General features: G+C 57.9%; 2 non-coding genes and 1 pseudogene across 2 annotated transcripts; all 3 read left to right on the forward strand.

Annotated features, from left to right (window-relative positions):
* Nucleotides 1–727: 727 nt before the first annotated feature.
* On the forward strand, nucleotides 728–2,538 carry LOC146144741 (small subunit ribosomal RNA). The gene has a single exon (XR_014500659.1). It is a non-coding gene; the product is annotated as a small subunit ribosomal RNA (ribosomal RNA).
* Nucleotides 2,539–2,785: 247 nt separating this feature from the next.
* Nucleotides 2,786–2,939, forward strand: LOC146144742 (5.8S ribosomal RNA). Its single transcript, XR_014499066.1, has one exon. It is a non-coding gene; the product is annotated as a 5.8S ribosomal RNA (ribosomal RNA).
* A 1,090-nt stretch (nucleotides 2,940–4,029) lies between these two features.
* Nucleotides 4,030–4,860, forward strand: LOC146144743 (large subunit ribosomal RNA; annotated as a pseudogene; the record flags this gene model as incomplete).
* Between the last annotated feature and the right edge of the window lie 214 nt (nucleotides 4,861–5,074).

Consider the following 5,074-nt stretch of genomic DNA (forward strand, 5'->3'; position numbering starts at 1 on the left):
TGAGTACATTTCGGCCGCGCGAGCAAGAGCCTGTATAGGCCGCGCGAGTATTGAGTACATTTCGGCCGCGCGAGCAAGAGCCTGTATAGGCCGCGCGAGTATTGAGTACATTTCGGCCGCGCGAGCAAGAGCCTGTATAGGCCGCGCGAGTATTGAGTACATTTCGGCCGCGCGAGCATGAGACTGTTTAGGCCGCGCGAACATTGAACATATTTCGGCCGCGCGCGCGAGCAAGCGCCTGTATAGGCCGCGCGAGCGTGTGATATGCCTCGCAATAGTTCAACACCTGGCGCAATCGTGCACCTTTTTTTTACGTTAGAATTTCAAACGGAAACCCCAGGGACAACACTCATCTTTGCTATACTTGTGGGAGCTGACAAGCTTCGACAAGTAAAGAATCGGTGAAAAGGCGATTGGCTCGCTGGGCAGATGTTGCTGCTGCGCGAAGAGCCGAGTGTCAGTTTGTCGGGTTCTGAGCGGTCGCTTCGGCGAAGTTGTCTGGCGTGCGTTGCGCTCGCGCCGGTGTTGGCGACGTGGCGGTCGAAAGGCCTGCCGACGAAGTCTTACTCCGGCGGGTGCGACGGGCGGTGACGGTTTTCTGAGTTCGGGCAGCCGAGCAAAGAACGAAATTTTAACGGAGAAGCCTTCGGGTTTCGCATCGACCGAGCGACGGCGCCGCATCAGCGGCGCCTCCTTCGTCGGCCTTTCGGGGCTACGCTAAAGTAGCTACCTGGTTGATCCTGCCAGTAGTCATATGCTTGTCTCAAAGATTAAGCCATGCAAGTCTAAGTACGAGCTCTCGTACAGTGAAACTGCGAATGGCTCATTAAATCAGTTATGGTTCATTTGATCGTACGTTTTACGTGGTTAACTGTGGAAATGCTAGAGCTAATACATGCGTGAAGCGCCGACCTCGCGGGAGGCGTGCTTTTATCAGACCAAAAACCGACCGGGCTTCGGCCCGCAACCTTTGGTGACTCTGGATAACTTTGCGGATCGCACGGTCTCGCACCGGCGACGGATCATTCAAGTGTCTGCCCTATCAACTTTCGTCGGTACGGTACTGGCCTACCGAGGTTCTTACGGGTAACGGAGAATCAGGGTTCGATTCCGGAGAGGGAGCCTGAGAAACGGCTACCACATCCAAGGAAGGCAGCAGGCGCGCAAATTACCCATTCCCGACGCGGGGAGGTAGTGACGAAAAATAACAATACAGGACTCTAAACGAGGCCCTGTAATTGGAATGAGTACACTTTAAAACCTTTAACGAGTATCCATTGGAGGGCAAGTCTGGTGCCAGCAGCCGCGGTAATTCCAGCTCCAAAAGTGTATATTTAAGTTGTTGCGGTTAAAAAGCTCGTAGTTGGATTTTGGGCGCAGGCGGCCGGTCCGTCGCAAGGCGTGTACTGGCCGTCCTGGCCTCACCTCCGGTTCTCCGCCGGTGCCCTTGACTGAGTGTCGGCGGCGGCCGGAACGTTTACTTTGAAAAAATTAGAGTGTTCAAAGCAGGCGATTCGCCTGAATAATGGTGCATGGAATAATGGAATAGGACCTCGGTTCTATTTTGTTGGTTTTCGGAGCGCGAGGTAATGATTAAGAGGGACAGACGGGGGCATTCGTACTGTGCCGTTAGAGGTGAAATTCTTGGATCGGCGCAAGACGAACGACTGCGAAAGCATTTGCCAAGAATGTTTTCTTTAATCAAGAGCGAAAGTCAGAGGTTCGAAGACGATCAGATACCGTCCTAGTTCTGACTATAAACGATGCCAACTAGCGATCGGGGGGCGTTAGTTTTACGACCTCTCCGGCAGCTTGCGGGAAACCAAAGTCTTTGGGTTCCGGGGGAAGTATGGTTGCAAAGCTGAAACTTAAAGGAATTGACGGAAGGGCACCACCAGGAGTGGAGCCTGCGGCTTAATTTGACTCAACACGGGAAATCTCACCCGGCCCGGACACAGTGAGGATTGACAGATTGAGAGCTCTTTCTTGATTCTGTGGGTGGTGGTGCATGGCCGTTCTTAGTTGGTGGAGCGATTTGTCTGGTTAATTCCGATAACGAACGAGACTCTGGCTTGCTAACTAGTTACGCGACCCAATCGGTCGGCGTCTAACTTCTTAGAGGGACTAGTGGCGTTTAGCCACACGAGATTGAGCAATAACAGGTCTGTGATGCCCTTAGATGTTCGGGGCCGCACGCGCGCTACACTGACCGGATCAGCATGTGCTCGCCTTGGCCGACAGGTCTGGGTAACCCGCTGAACCCCGGTCGTGCTAGGGATAGGGAATTGCAATTATTTCCCTTGAACGAGGAATTCCCAGTAAGCGCGAGTCATTAGCTCGCGTTGATTACGTCCCTGCCCTTTGTACACACCGCCCGTCGCTACTACCGATTGAATGGTTTAGTGAGGTCCTCCGATTGGACCTGGCGCGGCCGGCAACGGTCGAGCCGGCGTCCGAGAAGACGATCTAACTTGATCATTTAGAGGAAGTAAAAGTCGTAACAAGGTTTCCGTAGGTGAACCTGCGGAAGGATCATTAACGGTCTCGCAAACGCTTCGGCGAACGCGAAACTCGGACAAGCGAGAGAAAAAGTTTTTGCTACCCGGCGCCCGACCCGCGAGGAGCGGCGCGCCGGCCGGCGATTCGGTCACCCGGTAATGTTTGCGCGTCGAGTGCCGCGGTGCCGCGCGCTCCGGCTTCAAGCGTCGGCCTGGCCGACCGCTCGGCGCGGTATATTTTGTCACCCTTTAGTGCGAGGCACTGTGCGAGCGAAACAATCGTGGATGGCTCTTGGCGGTGGATCACTCGGCTCGTGAGTCGATGAAGGACGCAGCTAGCTGCGTGAATTAGTGTGAATTGCAGGACACATTGAGCATCGACGTTCTGAACGCAAATTGCGGCCTCGGGTCAATCCCGGGGCCGCGCCCGCCTCAGGGTCGCGTTGCAAACGTTCCGCGCGGGGATTTCTCCGCGCGGCTGCTGCGGCGTCGGACGCGCGAGCGCCCGTCCCGCTCAAGACAGCACGGCACGATGTGCGACGATCGCGACCAGAATCCCGCGCGGCGGCGGCGAGTCGACCTCGAAGAGGCCAACGGCTGGCGGCTCAAGGGCGGGAATCGAGGTGCGCGGCGGCGCGCGGCGCCGACGGCGAGCGCGGAACGGGAAGAATAGTCCCGGTCCTTACTTTCGGCCTGAGGTCGGACGAGGCTACCCGCTGAATTTAAGCATATTACTAAGCGGAGGAAAAGAAACTAACGAGGATTCCCTCAGTAACGGCGAGTGAAGCGGGATGTGCCCATCGCCGAATCCGCGCGCTTTTGGAGTGCGCGGAATTGTGGCGTACGGAATTCGTCACGGCGCGCTTCGCCGGTCGCCCGCGTCCTTCTGATCGAGGCCTTGTCCCAGAGCGGGTGTCAGGCCCATGGCGGCGACAGGCGGGCGCGCTACGGCGTCTTCCCAGAGTCGGGTTGTTTGGGAATGCAGCCCAAAGCGGGTGGTAAACTCCATCTAAGGCTAAATACGGTCACGAGACCGATAGCGAACAAGTACCGTGAGGGAAAGTTGAAAAGCACTTTGAAGAGAGAGTTAAAGAGTACGTGAAACCGTCGAGAGGCAAACGGGAGGGCCTGTCGGGTCGCCCGGTCGCTTTCAGCCGGCCCCCTGTCGGCGACGTTGTCGTGCGGACCCTCACGGGCCGCCGGCGGCGCCGCCCGATCGGGGACCAGCGCACTAGCGCCGGGCGAAGGCCGCGACCGTCTGGACGGCGGCGAGAAGGCCGCGCGCAAGGTAACCCGGCCTCGGTCGGGTACTATAGGCGCGCGTGTCCGTCGGCCCGCCGTTCGGGCGAGGAGAGATCGCCGCGTCTGCCCTTCGGGGCCGAGCGCCCGGTGCCGGCTGGGGCGTCGTGGGTCGGGGACTGTTCTCAGTGCCCAGCCTCTTCGTCTCGGTCGCGCTTCCGGTGTCGTTTCGCGAGGCGCACGGGGTCCGCGGCTGAAGTCAGCCACCTTCCCGACCCGTCTTGAAACACGGACCAAGGAGTCTAACGTGAGCGCGAGCCACGGGGCAGTACGAAACCCATGGGCGCAGTGAAAGTGAATGTCGGCGCGGTCCGGCGGAGGTGAGACGTCGTCGTTCGCGGCGGCCGCATCACCGGCCGATCTCGTCCGCTTTGCCGGAGAGGTCGAGCGAGAGCGTTCGCGTTGGGACCCGAAAGATGGTGAACTATGCCTGAAGAGGTTGAAGCCAGAGGAAACTCTGGTGGAGGACCGTAGCGATTCTGACGTGCAAATCGATCGTCAAATTTGGGTATAGGGGCGAAAGACTAATCGAACCGTCTAGTAGCTGGTTCCCTCCGAAGTTTCCCTCAGGATAGCTGGCGCTCTGTCGCAGTTTTATCTGGTAAAGCGAATGATTAGAGGCCTTGGGGACGAAACGTCCTCAACCTATTCTCAAACTTTAAATTGGTAAGAAGCCCGACTCGCTTAATTGGAGCCGGGCATGGAATGCGAGTGCCAAGTGGGCCACTCTTGGTAAGCAGGACTGGCGATGCGGGATGAACCGAACGCCGGGTTAAGGCGCCCGACGCGACGCTCATCAGAGCCCACAAAAGGTGTTGGTTGATCTAGACAGCAGGACGGTGGCCATGGAAGTCGGAATCCGCTAAGGAGTGTGTAACAACTCACCTGCCGAATCAATCAGCCCTGAAAATGGATGGCGCTGGAGCGTCGGGCCTATACCCGGCCGTCGCGGCGGTACGAGCACACCGGTGCGCTAGGCCGCGACGAGTAGGAGGGCCGCGCGGCGTGCGTCGAAGCCTAGGGCGCGAGCCCGGGTGGAGCAGCCGTCGGTGCAGATCTTGGTGGTAGTAGCAAATATTCAAATGAGAACTTTGAAGGCCGAAGTGGAGAAGGGTTCCATGTGAACAGCAGTTGAACATGGGTCAGTCGATCCTAAGGAATAGGCGAATGCCGTTCTGAAGCGGGGCGATGCTCGTCGTTGCCCCGGCGGACCGAAAGGGAATCGGGTTAATATTCCCGAACCTCGACGCGGAGATCGGCGCTTCGGCGCCTGGTGC

Source organism: Ascidiella aspersa, chromosome 5 (assembly GCF_963924565.1).
Source record: "Ascidiella aspersa chromosome 5, kaAscAspe10.2, whole genome shotgun sequence".
Classification (NCBI taxonomy): Eukaryota; Metazoa; Chordata; class Ascidiacea; order Phlebobranchia; family Ascidiidae; genus Ascidiella; species Ascidiella aspersa.